Raw genomic sequence first — 19,570 nt, 5'->3', positions numbered from 1 at the left:
TTTGGGACCCTACCATATATCAGAGAGAATGGACATAACCACAAGCTGAAGAGATCTTTTATCAAGGCAGTGACCTAATGAGGACAGTGTTGGACCTCAAATTTCTCCTCCAGAGAAAGAAGCTTAATTTAGGAAAAATTCAAGTTAGTATGAATTGTGAAGACAAGACAAACCAACAGAAAAGCAAGCACAGAGACAGGAAAAATACATAGAAAAATGTGCTTTTAAAATTTTAGATAGACAGCTATTACACTAGTTGTCTCTGCAATAATGGAGACATAAACACCTCTAAAAACCTGAAATCCTGCCCTTAAGCATAGAGAACCAGGAATATGCACTATTTTCAGGTTCATTACTTAACACCCAGTGAGCACAGTGTTTCCCAGCTGTGCTACCCCTGCTTTGAGAAGAAGGAAAAAAATATTGGGTTTTGCATATCTTATCTTTTATCAAGAAGGCCAAGAGTTTTGAGCACCAAATGATGTGGCTCAAAGATTAAAATGATGTGTTAAGTGAGGTAGACACCAGATGATGGTAGGCATTAAAAATTGGGGTTTGATCATGTGAAGAATTCATAATGGCCATTCTCTTTGGCAAGAAGTAGATTTATTTAGGGAAGAGGTTACAGACACTAATTATAGACACTGGGAATTGTAAATATGAAATAGGGTTGGAAGAGCATTTGAAAGACAAGTTTCTGAAAGGGACATAGTACCCCAAAAAAGTTAGCTAGCAATGAGAAAGAGAAGTAAGGTGGGAAGCATAATGGAAGTGGGAGAGATATAGGACATGGCTTTGGGGAAAGGGGAAGGGAAAAGACACCAGGCAGAGTGCCTTTGAGGCACACTAACCCAAAGGAACACAGCTACCATGAGATGGCCCATAAGTAGATTTTATAGGACAAATTTAAACTCAGGGTCATGACTAGGATTTCTGACAGGGTATGGAAAGGTGAGACCTCAACAGAGGGTGGGTCCCAGGAGTTTGACATAACTTGGATTTCAGATTAGACAACCTCCCCAGAGAGTGAGATCATGAACTAAACTGATCTCTATCAGTGCCTTCAGTCTACTTGCTTCAGGGGTCAATTCTTTAGTTTCTCTCTGTTCAAAACACCATTTAAGTCCTTATTACAAGGACATCAATATGACAATCACTCTGGACTCCAGGGTATTAATAATGAAATATAGCTCCTGCCTCTTGATAAAGAAGTGGTGGATTAAATGTGCAGAAAGATGCATAGACCATCAGTCATGGTACATATGTCGGTGTCCTTTGTTTAACTCTACTTCTTTGTGACAAGAGAAAGTTCTATTGGGGAGAAAGGATTGTTAAAAAGTAACAATGATGTAAAAAAATATTTACAGAGCATTATTTTTAAAGAAATGTGGATCACCTTGTGATTTTTTTGGTAAATGCTTCCATAAAGTCCCAACTAAAATCTCTTTTTTTGCTAGAAGCCTTCTCCAATTCCTCTTAATTCTGGTCCTTGTCTTCCTAATTATCATACACACACACACATATATATATATATATATATATATATATATATATATATATATAGCTTACTTAGTATATATTTATTTGCATATTGTCTCCTTCATAAGATTATAAACTCCTTGAGGGCAGGAACTATCTCTTTTTGTTTCCCTATCCTTTAGTGAAATGCCAGCACAACTAAATGCTAGTTGATTGATTGATTGAAATAAGAAGTAGCATAATGGAAAGAAAGCTCCATTTGTTTTGAAAGATTTGAGTTCCATAGGGCCAATCCATCACTTTCTGTCTTGGAGCCTCAGAGTTTAATCTTTTTTTTTTTTTTTTAAGATGATTTCTAAAATCCCTTCCATTTTTAAGCCTAAGCTTCTTAAATGTCCCCAAGCACATGGCAGCACAAGATCCACTGATCATGGTTGAATAGCACAGAGTGATTTGTAGTCCTATATATAAATACAGAGTTTACCACCCTGGGGAGGCACAGAGATTGAGTAACAGAATTCATTGTCAGAGGTAGAACCATCAGAGCTAGCCCGAGATTTTTTGACACAGTAGAAAGCTTGTTTTCTCTTGTAAACTGAAGATCCCATGTCTCTCTGTTCCTAGGCCTAGGCATTTAGAGTCTACACATGGCATCCTAGCCTCACCAGGGTCTCTTGTAGCAGTTGCCTAACACAATCAAACCTCATGGAAAGTGCTGTGAGAATAGAATATGGTGGGCATTCCAGTCACCATCCTTTAAAACATAGGCATAGGATAATTGAGCAAAAAGCTGGAAAAGATGTAATCTATGATGTGGAGATAGGCACCAAGTTGGGGTTCCATCATTGAGAAATTCACAATGGCCAATCTCTTTGGCAAAAAATAGATTTTTTTAAGGAAAAAGGTTACAGACAAAATGAAGAAATACAATAGGCTCCAAGAATGGTGAATAAGAAAAGGTTGGGAGAACACAGAAATGGGTTTTCCTGAAAGGAACATAGCACCCCAAAAGAGTTAACTAATTATAAGGAGGAGAAGTGGGGGGTGAGAAGCATAGTGGAGTTAGGAGAGATGCCATGGGGGAAGAGAAAGAGGAAAGACACCAGACAAAATGTCTGACCAGCTGGTCCAAAGGAAGGCAAGCAGCTATGGGATGACCCATAAGTAGATTTTATAGGGAAAACTTAGCCTCAGGGACATGACTGGGATTTCTGAAAGGGCATGGCAAGGTAAGACTGCTGGAGACTTCTACATAGTGAGGGAGGGGGGGTCTTAAGAGTTTGACATAACTTAGATTTCAGACTGGATGATGTCCCCAGAGGGTGGAGCTAAATTGATCTCCATTGGTACCTTCAGCCTGTTTGCCTCAGGGATCAATTCTTTAGTTTCTTTTGGTCTAAAACACCATTCCAGATCTCATCAGAAAGGCCATCAAGATTAAGCCTTTAATCGTCCAGATGAACTAGAGGCCCAGAGAATGTAAGTGAGTTGCCCAAGATCACACAGCCAGGAAATGTCTAAGGCAGGATTTGAATTCAAATTTTCCTGATTCCAAGGCAATATTCTCTCTACTGAATTCACCAGTTTGTTTAATTGTATCTCTTTGTTACCAAAAAAGGTTTGGAAAGTGGAGGAAGTAAGGAGAAAAAGAAACAGAGACTGACAGAGACAGAGACAGAGACAGAGACAGAGACAGAGACTGACAGAGACAGGGACAGAGACAGGGACAGAGACAGAGACTGACAGAGACAGGGACAGAGACACAGAGAAAAAGAGACAGAAACAGAGAGATACAAAGAGAAAGAGATAGAGGCGGAGAAAGAGAGAGAGGCAGTGAGATAAATATAAATATAGAGAAGAAAATAGCATCAGTAAAACATTGGGGGAAAAAAGGAATAAAAAGCTTTGGATCTAGTCTGAACTCTGCCATTAACTAACCTAGAGACCTAGAACTACTTATTTAATATCACAGGTTCTCAAATTCTTCATCTTTAGAATAAGAGTGTTGAAATTGCTTATCTCTAAAGACTTTCTAACTCTATGTAATAGAGGTTTGACTAAGGGAACTCTATTCTTAAAGCATGTATAATGTACTCTGCTCTCAGCCCACATAGTAGAAGTTGAAGAGCCTTCCTCCCAAAAAGCATGATGATTTGCAGTGGAAGGATCCTGCTCCCAATTTGAAGCATGCACAGGTATTCTGTAACTAATAGTTACTAGGCTGCTAATAAAATGGTGAAAAGATGGACCATTGACTGGCTATTGAACTGGAACCAAAGTACATTCAAAAGACCAAAGTAAGCCTCAAGTTTTCTTCTCTCCATTTTGACTGTGTTCAAATGAGGATGCATAGACTTCTTTAAGCCCTAGAGAGGAGAAAAACTTGAAGCCTTTTTCTCACAACCAGCTCTACCATCATTTTAACCTCTTATTGCGGGAATTTTGGAGACAGCTAAGACCTTGTGAGCTTTGAAAGATCAGAATGGTGAGTCACCAGAGGTCTAAGACTTAGAGTCCATGCAGGATTTTTTGGCCAGCCCAGATAGTGAGGAGCAAAGTCCCCAAAACCCGTTTGACCAAGAATAGATCAAAGTCAGCCAAGAAGAAATTACAGTGATTCATCTATTGGCTATTATGAATGGAGGAGTGAATTTAGTGGGCTGAATGCTGCACATAAAGTGCTTTAAGTTTCAGTCAGCTTTCTCCAGAGATTGCATCACTTGAGGTCTTCAAGCTGGTTAGACGATCATTTGTTAGATGAAGACTTGGGGGGAATGGGAGAGACTTTCATTCAGGTCTGATTCATGATGGAGTTGACTTTTAAGGTTCTTTATAACTCTGAAATTCAGTGATTGTTAAGAAAGAGATCAAATTAAAGGGTTCAATGAAAATTTGAGGTAACTGGGAATATCAAAGAATATTTCACAGAGGAGATCATATCTGAATGCAGTGCCATACAGAGGGACTTCATAAATCTTTGATGTATTGAGTTGAACTGAATTGTGCCAAGCTTAAAAAACAAAAAACAAAAAAACCACCTTTTTTTTTTTTTAAAAGTGGAGGAAGGAATGCATTTTAGGAGTGAGACAAGGAAGGGGATGTGCTGAGCGCAAGAAATAATTAGTAGTACAGCTGGACTGGGACACACTTGAACATAAGTTCCTTGAGGACAGACTATTTTTGTTTTTGTTTTTGTGTTATCAACACTTTAGCACAACTAGCTTCATTAATAAATTCTTGCTAAATTGAAACAATTTATATTTTCAATCTATATTCCTTCCAGGATAATGAATTATATAAGTTCTATGCAATTGTGAATGATAGAGTGAAGCTGGGAGGAGAAGTCTAATATAGTGGAAAGAAAACTGTCTTCGAGTCAGAAAGACTTACTTAGGTCTAAAATTGGACTCTGACTTATTCTGTTTGTGTGACCTGAGCAAGTCACTTAACCTTTCATTGCCCAAAGCAACTCATTTAGGAATATAAGTTGCTTATATTTTGTATGATGTCATGTGTATATAATGGGCATTGTATTTATTCTCTTTTGATGGTAGTAAAAGGGTTGAAAGGGGGAGAGAATTTGGAACTGAGAATAAACATTTTATTTAAAAAAGACTATTAGTTGTACAGCAGATACTGATCTGCATAATTAGAAGGAGTTTCCTGGCTAGAAATGAAATTCAGTTCAGTTCAGGAAAGAAAAGATGAACATTATCTTATTCACCAAATCCTCACATTTGAATTATATATACTTTTTCCCTCATTTATTAAAGCTTTTTTAATTTTCAAAAGATATGCATAATTTTTCAACATCAACTCTTGGAAAACCCTGTGTTCCAATTTCCCCTTCTACTCATCCCTTTCTCTAAATAGTAAATAACCCAATATCTGTTAATTATGGTTACTATTATATATACTTCTCAGAGCTCAAAAGGGTAAGGTTAGAATGAATCTTTACTATTTCAGTGAATTTATAATTAGCATACTTGCTTTCTCTACAATGAGATTCATGAGTTACCACTGTCCCCAAATTCATCAACCCACTGGCAACCTGATGACAAAATTCCCAGAATTTAGCCAGGCTATTGCTCAGAGTCTGTTACCAGGCTCATCTTCCTAGGCTTTCCAGGTTGGCATGATCTGCCAGAACTCATAATCTTCTGGTATAACCTTTGAGAGCTCAAGGTTGACTCCATACCATAGGACTTGTCAGTAGAATCTTAGTAAAGTGGTATTAAGCTAAGTACTTACTTTTATTTTATAAGTTTCAAAGATAACTTCTCTTAATCTTAATTTTCTGCCTTCTGCACACTTTTTTTAAAAATCTCATTTAAATCTTTCTTCCCTGCCCCGAAAATTTCATTTTGAAAGTTGTGAAACTATGTTTTGTTTTGTTTTAAATTCTCATAATACATTCCTAGAAACTACATCATAAAATAGATTGTCATATAGTAATGTGACAAAGATCTAGAAATCAATGGAGTGCCCATCAAAATGAGGAATGGCTAAACAAAATATTATACATAGATATAATATACCAAATGTTGAGGGTAGAGTTTGTATCATTTCATCTTTATATATCCAGAATTTAATTGAATAAATGTATATATCAATAGATCTTGAATGGCTGATTAATGGTACTTGAGAATAATATTTGGAACTCCAGGAATTAAGACAACAAGTGGTTAATTGTGTCAATTTAGAGAACCATATTGACTCCATCATTTAACTGAGCTATCTCAGTTCTCTTTCTGTTCAATTATGGGCTAATCCAAATTCTTTCTTATGAGAAAACTTTATTTAATTATGAGAACTGGGAGAATACCTTATTGCTTTGTTTGAATCTAGGCCTACATTACTAGGAAACTGGACCCCTAATCTTTCTTCTAATTAAAAATCATATTACCTAAAGTTGTATTATTTTGTTTTAATTAATTGGCCTTGTGTAATTAATTGCTTTTAATGTATAAAAGTTTGTCTCCTATATTCCTATTCAGACCAAAGCTGAGAAGATCTGGTCATGGTTTGCTAGGCAATTGCCATGAATTGCTTAATAAATTGATATGCTCAGAATATCAAATCTTTATTTCCTCAGTCATTTCATCTTGTACCCATCACAGAATCACACTCTCCATCTTTATGACTAACCATGTATGATAACTATGCCTTTTCAGTGCCTTAGAAAATTTGAAGATAGAATACTGTGCTATTTGGGCAGTGTGAACGTCAAGAGAAACAATCTTGAGAAGCTTGATAATCCCATTACTAAAACCAACCACCTCTCAGTACTATCATTGATGGGGAAGATAAGCCATCATAGTTGAAGCAGGAAATAAACTTTAGCGAGATACTGAAGGCAGCTTATTCTGGTAAGATTAAAAACTATCTTGACCACCACCTTCTGATTCTGGAGAAGACAATTCTGAGTCCCATAATCCTAGGAATAGCAGGACCTCCCAGAAAAATGGCTCTGCACAGGACAAAATAGTTAATAACTATAGCAATCTAGTGTTTGACAAATCCAAAGACCCAGCTTTTGGGATAAGAACTTACTATTTGACAAAAACTGCTGGAAAAATTAGAAACTAATATGGAAGAAACTAGGCCTTTGACCCACACCAAGATAAGGCTGAAATGGGTTCATGATTTAGACATAAAGAGTGATATTATAAGCAAATTAGAAAAACATAGGATAGTTTACCTCTCAGATCTGTGGAGAAGGAAGGAATTTGTGATCAAAGAACTAGAACTCATAACTAAACACCAAATAGATAATTTTGATTATATTAAGCTAAAAAGTTTTTGTACTAACAAAAATAATGCAGACAAGATTAGAAGGGAAGCAATAGATTGGGAAAACATTTTTACATTTAAAGTTTCTGATAAAGGCCTCATTTCTAAAATATAGAGAGAATTGACTCAAATTTATAAGAATTCAAGGCATTCTCCAAATAATAAATGGTCAAAGGACATGAACAGACAATTTTCAGATGAAGAAATTAAAACCATTTCTAGTCATACGAAAAGGTGCTCTAATTCACTATTGATCAGAGAAATGCAAATTAAGATAACTCTGAGATACCACTATATCCCTCTCAGATTGGCTAACATGACAGGAAAAGATAATGAAGAATGTTGGAGGGGATGTGGGAAAACTGGGACACTAATACATTGTTAGTGGAATTGTGAATGGATCCAGCCATTCAGAAGAACAATTTGGAACTATGCTCAAAAAATTATCAAAGTGTGCATGCCCTTTATTCCAGAAATGTTTCTACTGGGCCTACATCCCAAAGAGATTTTAAAGGAGGGAAAGGGACCCACATGTGCAAAAATGTTTGTAGTAGCCCTTTTCATAGTAACAAGAAACTGCAAACTGAGTGGATGCCCATCAGTTGGAGAATGGTTGAATAAGTTATAGTATATGAATGTTATGGAATATTATTGTTCTATAAGAAACAATCAGCAGGATGACTTTAGAGAGGCCTGGAGAGACTTACATGAACTAATGCTAAATGAAATGAGCAGAACCAGAAGATCATTGAACATGGCAACAACAATATTATACAACAATCAATTCTGATGGATGTGACTCTTCCCAACAATGAGATGATTAAGGCAGTTTGAATAATCTTGTGATGAAGAGAGCCAACTATACGCAGAGAGAGGACTATGGAAACTGAGTATGGATCACAAGATAGTATTTTCATTCTTTATGTTGTTATTCACTTGCATTTTGATTTCTTATTCCTTTTCTTTTCTTTTTAATTGATTTTTTGTGTGCAAGATAATTGTATAAATATGTATGCATATATTGGATTTAACATATATTTTAATATGTATAAAATATATTAGATTACTTTCCATCTAGGGGAAGGGATGGGGGGGAGGAGAAAATTTGAAACACAAGGCTATACAAAGATCAATGTTGAAAAATTATCAGTGCATATGTTTTGAAAATAAAAAGTTTTAATAAAATAATAATAGTAGAAGAATTTTTTTTAATGACTTTCCTTCTGCCTGATTCTCACAGTTGAAACTGGGAGGTAGAGGGAAGGGAGGAAATCAACTCTTGTGAAAAAGAGACCTGCTACCTCTGCCTTAAACAAATTAGCTGCCACCCATAACCAAGTAAGCACAGGAACCCATCAGAACACCATGGATTGGCTATAAAGGTGTAATGAAAGGAAAAAAAAAAAAAACTTTTGTGGAAATGGGACCTGTTGGTTGTCTTCGCAGATACTACATATTGTGAAGACTAAAAATTTCTCTCCCTGATGACCAAGGCATTGTCAAATGGTTCAATACCAGAAATAATATTAAAATTGTTTTATCATTTTCTGTGTCATTATACCATTAAATCTTTCCATTGAATTTGCAGTTGAAACTTTCCATTAGAATTTCTTCCTGTTAGAATGTGAGCTCTTTGAAAGCAAGGACTGTCTTGTTTTCTTAATTTGTATGCTCAGTATTTAATAGCACAGTGTTTTGCATGCAGAAAGAAATAATTGCTTAATAAATTTTTTTTCTTTCATTCATTCATTCCTATGTGTTTTAATAGTGCCTGATATACAGTGGGAATTTAATAAATGCTTATTGAGTAAATGAATGAATGATTTGAAACCAGTATATCAGTTTTTATGACTTGGTCCCAAGGCCTTGTGGAAAAACCAAGAGCTTCTCTTTGTCATTCTTCTTCTTGTCACTAGAGGATCCCCTTGTTACACCAAATCCCTACTTAGCTGCAAGACAGAGAAGCCCCAGCATTTCTTCTGGCCAAGCATCTTAGAACTCAAAAGGTACTGTGGCTTTACTTAAAAGCCCGAACCTTACTTGGAATAAATTTCAAGGTTGGGCATTTCTGAAATAAAGCTCATGGTAAAAATCTTGCTTCAGCCAAATTTAAATTATTAGTGGTAATAGGGGTTTTGAGGAAGGAGGGAGTGAGAGGTTTGGATCACAAAGATAATTGAAATCCACAAATAACTCAAACCTCATTTTAGCCCACAATCCCTTCCCCAACCAAACCTTTTAACAAAGAGTCAAGAAGGCTGATTGTTTTTCCAATTCCACTTCCATTCCCACCATCTTCCCCCTTCTCTGGAGCTATTAAAAAGCAAGAAAATAGTCAAAAGGCAAAATAACCACAAGGAATAGGTGACCCAAAGGTATGGACAATCTAAAAATTTACTTATAATCCCCAGAATAACTCAGTTATCAGATTCTTTTTATTTTAAATGCTCATAAGCAGCAGCTACTTTTAAGTAACAAATTACATATTGTAATGAATACAATAGCCTAGATAAAGTCAATTACAGCAAGGAATATTATTCAAAGAATATAAGACTTTTACAAATAAGATTATTTAGAAGTAACTGACTACTTGAATCCTGCAAAATGTAAATATATGAAGAAAGTGTCTAGCACTTTGGCTAGCTTCTCTATAACACATTAGAAAGAGATAAACCAGAATCACAAGAAAAGAGCCAGCATGAACAGAATGGGATTCTCTCTGCTAGAGGGACTACCCAGATCACACTAAGATGAGAGCATAGAGCTCTTGAAATATTGAAATGTGGTTGGCAAGTGAAACAATGGAGTGGAGTAGAAAGAGCTCTAAATTTAGGATACTGGAGATTAGGAGATTAGTCTATCACTTCCTAGCTTTATAGATATAGTCAAATCATTTCATTTGTCTGAATCTCAGTTTCCTAAATGGGCATATTTGCACTCTCAAAGAATTGCTATAAGGAAAATACACTCTAGAAACCTTAAAGTATGAGTTGCTTATTCTTAAGTAATTTGCTGAAAGTCATAACAGCTAGTTTTGGACCGAACTACACTTTGAACTCAGCTTTCTTTAGTGCTACTTTTACTAAATTATATCTGCTTTGGTAAAAGGATTAACAGGAGCAGAATCAAAATATCTAAATATTTAATTAAAGAAACTCTCAAACCACAATTTGAAATTTGCTGTATTTCTAAGTATACAAAAACTGTACATATCAGAAAGATACAGTACAAATGGAAGATCATATCAGAGGGAAGACAGGGATGAGGGCAGAGGAAAGGATGGAAAAGAACTCTTACAGAAGGTGGGATCTGAGCTGAGTCCTGAAGGAAGTCAGGTAAGTCAAGAGGTAGAGATGAGGAAGGAGAAAACTCCAAGAATGGAGAATAACCAGAGAAAATGCCCAGAGTTGTTAGGTAGAGTGACAGACAAACAGCAAGAAAATCAGTGTAGCTAGATCACAGAGTATATGGAGGAAAATAAAGTATAAGGAAATTGAAAAAATAGGAAAGGTTAGATTGTGAATGATTTTAAATGATGGAGGAGTTTGCTTTTGATCCTGAATGTAATACGAAAATGCTGGAGTTATTGAGTAAGGGGTAAAAGTAGAGGGGTGGGGGTGTAACATACTTACACCAGTGCTTTAAGAATAATACTCTGGTCACTGAGTGAAGAATGGCTTGGAGCAGGGAGAGATTTGAGGTGGAAAGACTAACTAGAAGACTATTACAATAATAATAAATGAAATGAACTGATGTGTTAAGTGAGCAGGACCAGAAGAAGAGTGTGCTATGATCAACTTTGATGACCTTAGATCTTCTCAACAGTATAATGATCCATGACCTTTCCAAAAGATTCATGATGGAAAAATGCTATCCATATCTGGAGAAAGAACTAAGAGTCTGCATTCAGATCAAAGCATATTATTTTCATTTCCCCCCCTATTTTTTCTTTCTTGTGGTTCTTCCCTTTTGTTCTGATTCTTCTTTAACAATATGATTACTGCAGAAATATGTTTAATATGATTATACATGCAAAACCCATATTAAATTGCCATCTTGGGGAGGAGGGAGAGAAGAGAAAATGGAAGGAGAAAAAAATTGAAATTCAAAAATCTTATATAAGTGAATATTGAAAACCACCTTTATATCAAATTGGAAAAAAAATACTAGTGGAGAGGGGTTAAAATAGTGTTGATGTAAGGTAGAGACTGTACTAAGCTAAAGGCTGTGTGATTGAAGAGGGTGTATTTGTGTATATAGCTATATAGATATGTGCATATACATACATACATGGAAATATATATATACATTTACACAGCTACCACTTTAATTCAGGCCCTCATCACCTCTCACTTAAATTATTCCAACAACCTCCTAATCAGTTTCCTGTTTCAAGTCTCTCACCACCCCAGTTCATTCTCCTTACTAGTGCAAAAGAAAAATTTTCCACATATCTGACCATGTGGTTTCTCTATTCAAGCAACTCCAACTTGTCCAATCCATATAATATTATCTATAGGATATATTGCCTCTTCTCTTTTGTGTTGTTTATTTTTTCAACTTTTCATGATCCTATGGACTAAACTGCCCATGGAAATTTCTTGACAAATATATTAGAGTGGTTTGCCATTTCACTCTTCAGTTGATTAATACAAACAGGGGCTAAATGACTAATCCCATAGTTACACAGTCAGTAAGTGTTCAAGGCTGGACTTGTAGTCAGGTTTTCCTGACTCCAGATCCAGTGGTGTATCCACTGAGCTAATCTAACTACTACTCTCTTATTTATTTTATATATATTACATATATATCTGTTAATGTTGGTCTAATAATATATATGCATGATATTATATATATTGATATTAGTTTACTAATATAGACATAAATCTATCACACTATATATGAGAGAAAAAAGAGAGAGAGAGAGAGAGAGAGAGAGAGAGAGAGAGAGAGAGAGAGAGAAGGGGGGAGAGTTAAGAAGGTGGATATAACAAAACTTGCAATGAGGAGTTAAGGATGACACCTAAGTTATACACCTATGTGACTAGGAGAATTATTATTTTCTCAGCAATAATAAAGAAGTTGGTCAAGTGGGAAAGATAATGAGTTGTGCTTTAGATGTGTTGAGTTTGCTATATCTACAGATCGATCATTCAGTCTGAGATGAACAAAAGAATAATATATCTACTTGTAAGGAGTTTATATTCTAATGGAAGTGACAAGTAAATATAAAAATGTAGAGAACAAATAAATGGCTTTTTATACAAAGCCATTAAATACAAATTAGCAGTTGGGAGATCAGAAAAAGCTTTATATGGTTACTTCCTCAGAGGCACATATTGAGATGTTTATTTTTTGGACATATCTAATGGGGGAATTTGGTTTTTTTGTTTGACCCTTATATTTGTTATAAGGGTTTTGTTGTCACTTTTTATTTTCCTATGAGTATAGATGGGAAGGAAAGAAAAGTGGTTTTTATAAGTAAAAAAAAAAGTTTAAGAAAAGAAGGTTTCATGCAGAAGATGGTGTTAGAGTTGTCTTAAAGGAAGAGAAGGACTACAAAACAAATTTAAGAAAAGAGCATATTCCAATATGTTTAACCTATATTTGATTACTTGCTATCTGGAGGGGAGGGGAGGGAAGGGAGAGGAAAGAAGGAAGAAAAATTTGGAACACAAGGTTTTGCAAGGGTAAATATCGAAAACGATCTTTATATATATTTTGAAAATAAAAAGCTATTATCAAAAATTTTAAAAAGAGCATATTCCAGGCATGTGAGATATGTAAAGATACAGAGACAGGACGTGGAGTATTTTGTTTGAAAAACAGAGATTATGGGGCAGTTAGGTGGTGAAGTGGATAGAGCACCAGCCCTGAAGTCAGGAGGACCTGAATTCAAATCTGCCCTCAGACACTTAACATTTCCAGGCTGTATGACCATGGGCAAGTCACTTAATCCCAATTGTCTCAGAAAAAAAAGAAGAAAAAAGAAAAAAGAAAAGAAAAGAAAAACAGAGATTATGAGGGCAGATAAGTGGTGCAGTGGATAGAGCACAGCTCCTGGAGTTCACATCCCACTTCAGACACTTTCTACTTCTGTGACCCTAGACAAGTCACTTAATCCAAATTGCCTTCAAAAGGAAAAAGGAAAACAAAAATATGGCTAATTTGCCTGGATCACAGAGTGTGAAAGGGGAGAATAAGGCATAATGAATTTAAAGAATAGGTGGAAGCCAGATTTCACTTTAAAAGCTATCTAGAGGATTTTTCATTTTATCCTATAGGCAATACAAAAGCCCTTAGATTTGATTGAGTAGAGAATCTACATGGTCAAATCCATGCTGAAAGAAAATTCCTTTTGCAGTAGTATGGAGGATGGACAGGAGTGGGGAGAGACTTAAAACAGGAAAACCAATTAAGAGACTGTTTGAATAATTTAAATGAAATGTGATGAGAACCCAAATTAAGTTAGTTTATGTGCAAATGTTGTGACTGATGTAGACACCAGAGGCTGGTAAATACCCAATGTTAGGATAATGTAAGGAATTCACAATGGCCATGCTCTTTGGCAAAAGGTAGGTTTATTTAGGGGAAGAGGTTACAGACAAAATGAAGGAATATAATAAACACTGTAATGCCGGAGAAACTGAGGCAGGAGAGAGATTAGAGAGTTTTTAATATTTTATTAATTGGAGAGTAAGATTGACTGGACAGGACTCTCGTCTCAGATTATCCAGTGCTGTATGGGAGAATCACAAATCTTTAAGTACTTTTTGGAGACAAAGAAGAAGGGAGGGAAAGTTTTTTTTATCAGGGAGGGGAAACCATAAAACCTAAAAATTCCAGAGACAAAGAAGTAAAGATATCATGGGGTATCTTGAAATATTCTAAAGGAATATTGTAAATCCATAAAAGAATCAGGAGATCTACTCTTTTATCTTGCTAATTTATAACCCGAGACAGAACAGTAAAGGAAACTGGGACAGGGAAACTGAGTCAGGCCAGTTAAAGAGAACTGTGGCATAACAACACCAGCAATGGCAAATAGGAAATAGAGTTGGGAGAGCATAGAAAGGGGTCTTGTGGAAGCTGACCTTTGTCAGAGGCGTCTCCCTGCCTGCCTCAGCGAACAATTCCACCAAGGCCCCAGCTTCTCTGTGACAACATATCTCCCGTTCAGCACCTCCTCACAAAGATGTTGTGAAGTAAAAATAGAATAGTTGGTACCTGATCAAATTTTTGTAGCAAGGCCCATTGAGAAGACCAGGATAGGGTGACATTTAAGAACAGATTTTATAGTCTTAGCCCAAATTAACTGAGACATCTTCAGATACAAAGAGAAAGCATTTATTCAGTCCTTGCAGGGAGAGGCCCAAGCACACCCAGGAGGGATCTCAGCCTCCAACATGTGCTTAGCTGGGCAAGCAGGAAGTAGTAAAGCTGATGAAATAGCAAAAGAGCCAAGTTTTTTCATTGGATGGACTAAAAAGGAAGTAACCATTATTACCCAATGGTCACCAAGGTTGTCTTCTTCCTGTGGGTCACGCCTCTTCCTTTCACTTCCTGAAACTTAGACCTAAGTTCTGACTTTTCTTGCCCTAGAGAACTCTAGGCCTTGAGATCATGTGACTTCCTGTAACCCAGGCCTAAGGCCTGACCTTCTGGCCCTACAGACCTCTGGGAATAGGGATCATGTGATTTAGGCCTAAGGTCTGACCTACTCCATCTCATAGACTTTTTTTTTTTTTGCTGAGACAATTGGGATTAAGTGACTTGCCAGGGATACACAGCTAGGAAGTGTTAAGTGTCTAAGGCCAAATTTGAACTCAGGTCCTCCTGACCTTAGGGCTATCCAGTGCGCCACCTAGCTGCCCCCATCTCATAGATTTTTTTTTTAAGAACCAATGTTAGTGTGTGTGTGTGTGTGTGTGTGTGTGTGTGTGTGTGTTTAATAGCTTTTTATTTACAAGATATACGCATGGGTAATTTTTCAGCATTGACCCCTGCAAAACCTTTTCTTCCAATTTTTCCCTTCCTTCCCTCCATCCCTTCCCCTTCATGGTAGGTAGTCCCATACATGTTAAACATGTTAAAGTATATGTTAAATACAATATATGTATACCTATTTATACAGTTGTCTTGCTGTACAAGGAAAATCGGATTTAGAAAGAAGGTAAAAATAACCTGAGAAGAAAAACAAAAATGCAAGCAAACAATAACAGAAAGCATCTTATAGATTTTTTTTCTTTTTCTTTTTTTTTTTTTTTTGCTGAGGTAATGGGGTTAAGTGACTTGCCTAGGGTCATACAGCTAGGAAGTGTTAAGTGTCTGAGACCAGATTTAAACTCAGGTCCTCCTGACTTCAAGACTAGCGCTCTACCCACTGCGCCACCTAGCTGCCCCTGCGTCTTATAGTTTTTTGAGAAAACTTTACCTGGTCTCATTCCAACACAATTCTTCCAGACTTCCAGGTCCAGCATGTACCATTTCCTACATTTCTGAAACAAAGTTGGAATGCTACAATTAACCAAACTTTATATATGCATCACTAGTCACTGTTATTAGCATGGAAAACCCATAATGGGGATGCTGGCTCAATGAGACAAACTGAATGAAGACCCCTCATAAGAATATGCCCTATGCCCTAACTGGGACTTGAGACTTCGCAATAACAAGTTGAGCTATGGCTAAAAGCTGCTTGCAGCTGTTCGATTATCTTAGATGAACATTTCCCTAGGCTTCCTCCCCTCCCCCCAGCCTTTTTATTAGCATTTAATTACCTGATATGGTAAAGTGTGTTCTGGGTCGATATTTAGTCTCGGCTAAATTAGAACTCATCAGCCAATGGGAGAAAAGAAAAAAGGAAAGGGGTGGGGGCTTCTAGTCAGGGTCTATGTAATCTTGTGTTTTGCACTTTGCACTTTGCACTCTTCTAACACCTTGTCTGTTGGAAGTTGCCCTTTCTTAACAAATTGTAATAAGAGTCTCTAATTTTAATTTGGGTAAAAGTCCTTGTCCCACACACTGGCTACCATTATTTTTTAGATTTTACTTTTTTATAACTTTGTTTCAATTTGTTTCTTATAATTTTTATTATAATATTTATTAAATTTTCTGCTTTCTTTGGTGCTTTCCTCTTAAAGAAAAATGAGATTTCTGAGTAACCTTTTTTATTTCTTAATCCCTAACTATTTGCTGCTTCAAAAGACTACTGTGTCCCCAAAAATGCTGTGGAACACCACAATGTTAGAAAAATAAAAGTTATGCATAACTCAAAAAACAGTGAGAAAATACATGGTAGGTAAAAGAAGCATAGGTTTTGAATTGTAAGATCCTTAAAAATAATCTAATCCAACTTCCTTGTATTATAAATGAGGAAACAGAGACCCAGTAAAAGTATCAGAAGTGCACTGGAATTAGTCCTACTAATGATTAAATTTTCAATATAAGGAAGGTCAGTTTTTAAACACTTACCAGCAAGTCCCTGGATAAGGGACTTTGCTCAAGCAGATAGCAAGCAGAATTGGGATTTGAATTCAGGTTGTCTTTAGAGATCTTATACTTTAGTTACATCATAGTACTTCTGGCTACAATTAAACCTTTTAAAACACATTGTGAAGGACATCTGTTACCTAAAGGGAGGTGGTTTAATCCAATGGAGATGGTGAGAAACGACAGATGGGTAGTTGAAGTGATATGCTGATGTACCTAAAACAAGGAAGAGTTCCAACAAGTTGGGTAGAACCTGTATGGAGAATTTATGGAAAAGTTTACATCACAGATTTCCCCAACTTACAGATCAATCATTTTTCCTACGTGACCACTACCTCCCCTCATTCAGGCCTAACATTCCTTAACAGTTGATGAGAATAGGAGTGGGAAGATAGAATTCATCACCTGGTGGCTAACCCTCCAGAAAAGATCCAGATTGTTGGGGTTGGGAATATGGAGAGGGACATGCGTAAAAGAACTATGCAGGATAGTGACTGGGTTAGTCTGATCTGCATTAGAACCTACTTGGGTTCCCTGAAGTGACAAATTAAATTTGTGAATAGGAAGTAATACCTTCTAAGCATTAATTTTCCAGTTTGGAAAATGCTTGAACTATTCTCTACTACTAGCAGCTCCTCTAATCTCCAAAGCCCTCAGGCAACAGGCTTTGGGAGGTGGGGCCTGAAGATTTGGGTGTGGTTTTTAGGCAAATCATTATCTGATTTTGAGTGATTCACCAGCTTGGATAATGTTAGGAAAGAAGTTTTTTTCTAGGCTGCTGAATTGAGAGCCAAAAGATTTAATAACTAATTCCATTTTTGCTATTGAATGAGAAAAGAGAGAAAATATGACACAGAGAGAAACTATTGAGTTTTAGAAATCTAACCTTACTGGACTAAAAGAAGAATATATATGGAAGATAATCATATGCTACTTTATGATGATGAATATGTACAATACTGGACTTAGAATAAAAAGATTGACATTCAAATCCCACTCTGTATGTTCATACACAAATCAGATTTTCACCCTTTTTCATTTGTAAAATGAGATTAATAGTACTTCAACTACCTACTTCTCCAAGTTGTTGAGGAAAAAACATTTTGTAAACATTAAAGCATCTAAACATTTATTTTTCTTCATCTTATTTTCACTTTTTTTTTTGATGGAATTCATGTAGAAACATATTTGAGATACATTGCTTGTAGAATTTGCATTTATCAATAAATCCATGCTCCTTAAAAATATTAATCTATAATTTCTTGTTGCTATGACTTAGGACTGAATTGTCATCAAAAACACCTCAGTTTCCATAAACAAATCCTCATGACTTAATCATTTAAAATATGTTTTTTTGTGGACATATTGTTAAAGGAATCCATGTGACTGTCACCAGTGATGAGTCTTTTGATTCTGTTGTTAGATCTTCAATATTTCACAGACTCCAACTAGAAGTAGAATTCTTTGACTAATTCTGGAGAGCAATTTGTAACTATGCTCAAAAAGTTATCAAACTGTGCATACCCTTTGATTCAGCAGTGTTACTACTGGGCTTATACCCCAAAGAGATACTACAGAAGGGAAAGGGACCTGTATGTGCAACAATGTTTGTGGCAGCCCTTTTTGCAGTGGTTAGAAACTGGAAAATGAATGGATGCCCATCAACTGGAGAATGGCTGGGTAAATTGTGGTATATGAATGTTATGGAATATTATTGTTCTGTAAGAAATGACCAATAGAATAATTTCAGAGAGGCCTGGAGAGACTTACATGAACTGATGCTAAATGAAATGAGCAGAACTAGGAGATCATTGTGCATGGCAAAAAAAAGATTATATATTGATGGGCATCCATTCAGTTTCCAGTTTCTAGCCACTACAAAAAGAGTTGCCACAAGCATTTTTGTACATACAATTCCCTTTCCCTTCTTTAAGATTTTTTTGGGATATAAGCTCAGTAGAAACACTGATGGATCAAAGGGTATTCACAGTTTGATAACTTTTTGACTATAGTTCCAAATTGCTCTCCAGAATGGTTGGATAAGGTTCACAATTTCACCAACAAGGTATCAGTGTCCCAACCTTCTCCAACATTCATCATTATCTTTTCCTGTCATTTTAGCCAATCTGAGAAGTGACAATACAGCATTTTCACTCTCTTTATTGTTTGATTGCATTTTGTTTTCTTTCTCATTTTTTTCCTTTTTGATCCAATTTTTCTTGTTCATCGAGATAATTGTATAAATATGTATACATATATTGGATTTAACATATATTTTAACATGTTTAATATATATTGGATTACTTGCCATCTGGGGGAGGGGGTGGGAGAAAGAGAAAATTTGGAACACAAGGTTTTTCAAGGGTCAATGATTGAAAAATTATCCATGTATATGTTTTGGAAAAAAAAAAAGAACTCTGGCCATATGTAGCAGCTCCAGTGGTACATATCTATTATCCATCCTTTACTGTTGATTGATGAAGTGATGTCTTCTTGTTCCAAAAGTATTTCTATAACTTTTAATCTACCGTGTGCACTGAAATTGTCAGTCTTGTGATTCATTTATATGGTAGGGGATTTTAATAGGATACTATCCAAATCTTTCATGATCCAATTTTTAGCTCTGAAAATTATCATCCTGATATTGTATAGATATTTTAAATGTGTCCCCACATTGAGCATTGTTAGTTGTTGGAATCTTTACAAACTGCTAACTCATTAGAGTTGATAGATTATTGATCTGATCTTACAAGGAGACATTTTGGGCCAGAACTCGAAACAAGGTACTAAGTAGAACTAATTGATA

Source organism: Antechinus flavipes, chromosome 2, assembly GCF_016432865.1.
Source record: "Antechinus flavipes isolate AdamAnt ecotype Samford, QLD, Australia chromosome 2, AdamAnt_v2, whole genome shotgun sequence".
NCBI classification, from domain to species: domain Eukaryota; kingdom Metazoa; phylum Chordata; class Mammalia; order Dasyuromorphia; family Dasyuridae; genus Antechinus; species Antechinus flavipes.
The sequence above is the reverse complement of the archived record's forward strand: the minus strand, read 5'-3'. Positions refer to the sequence as shown.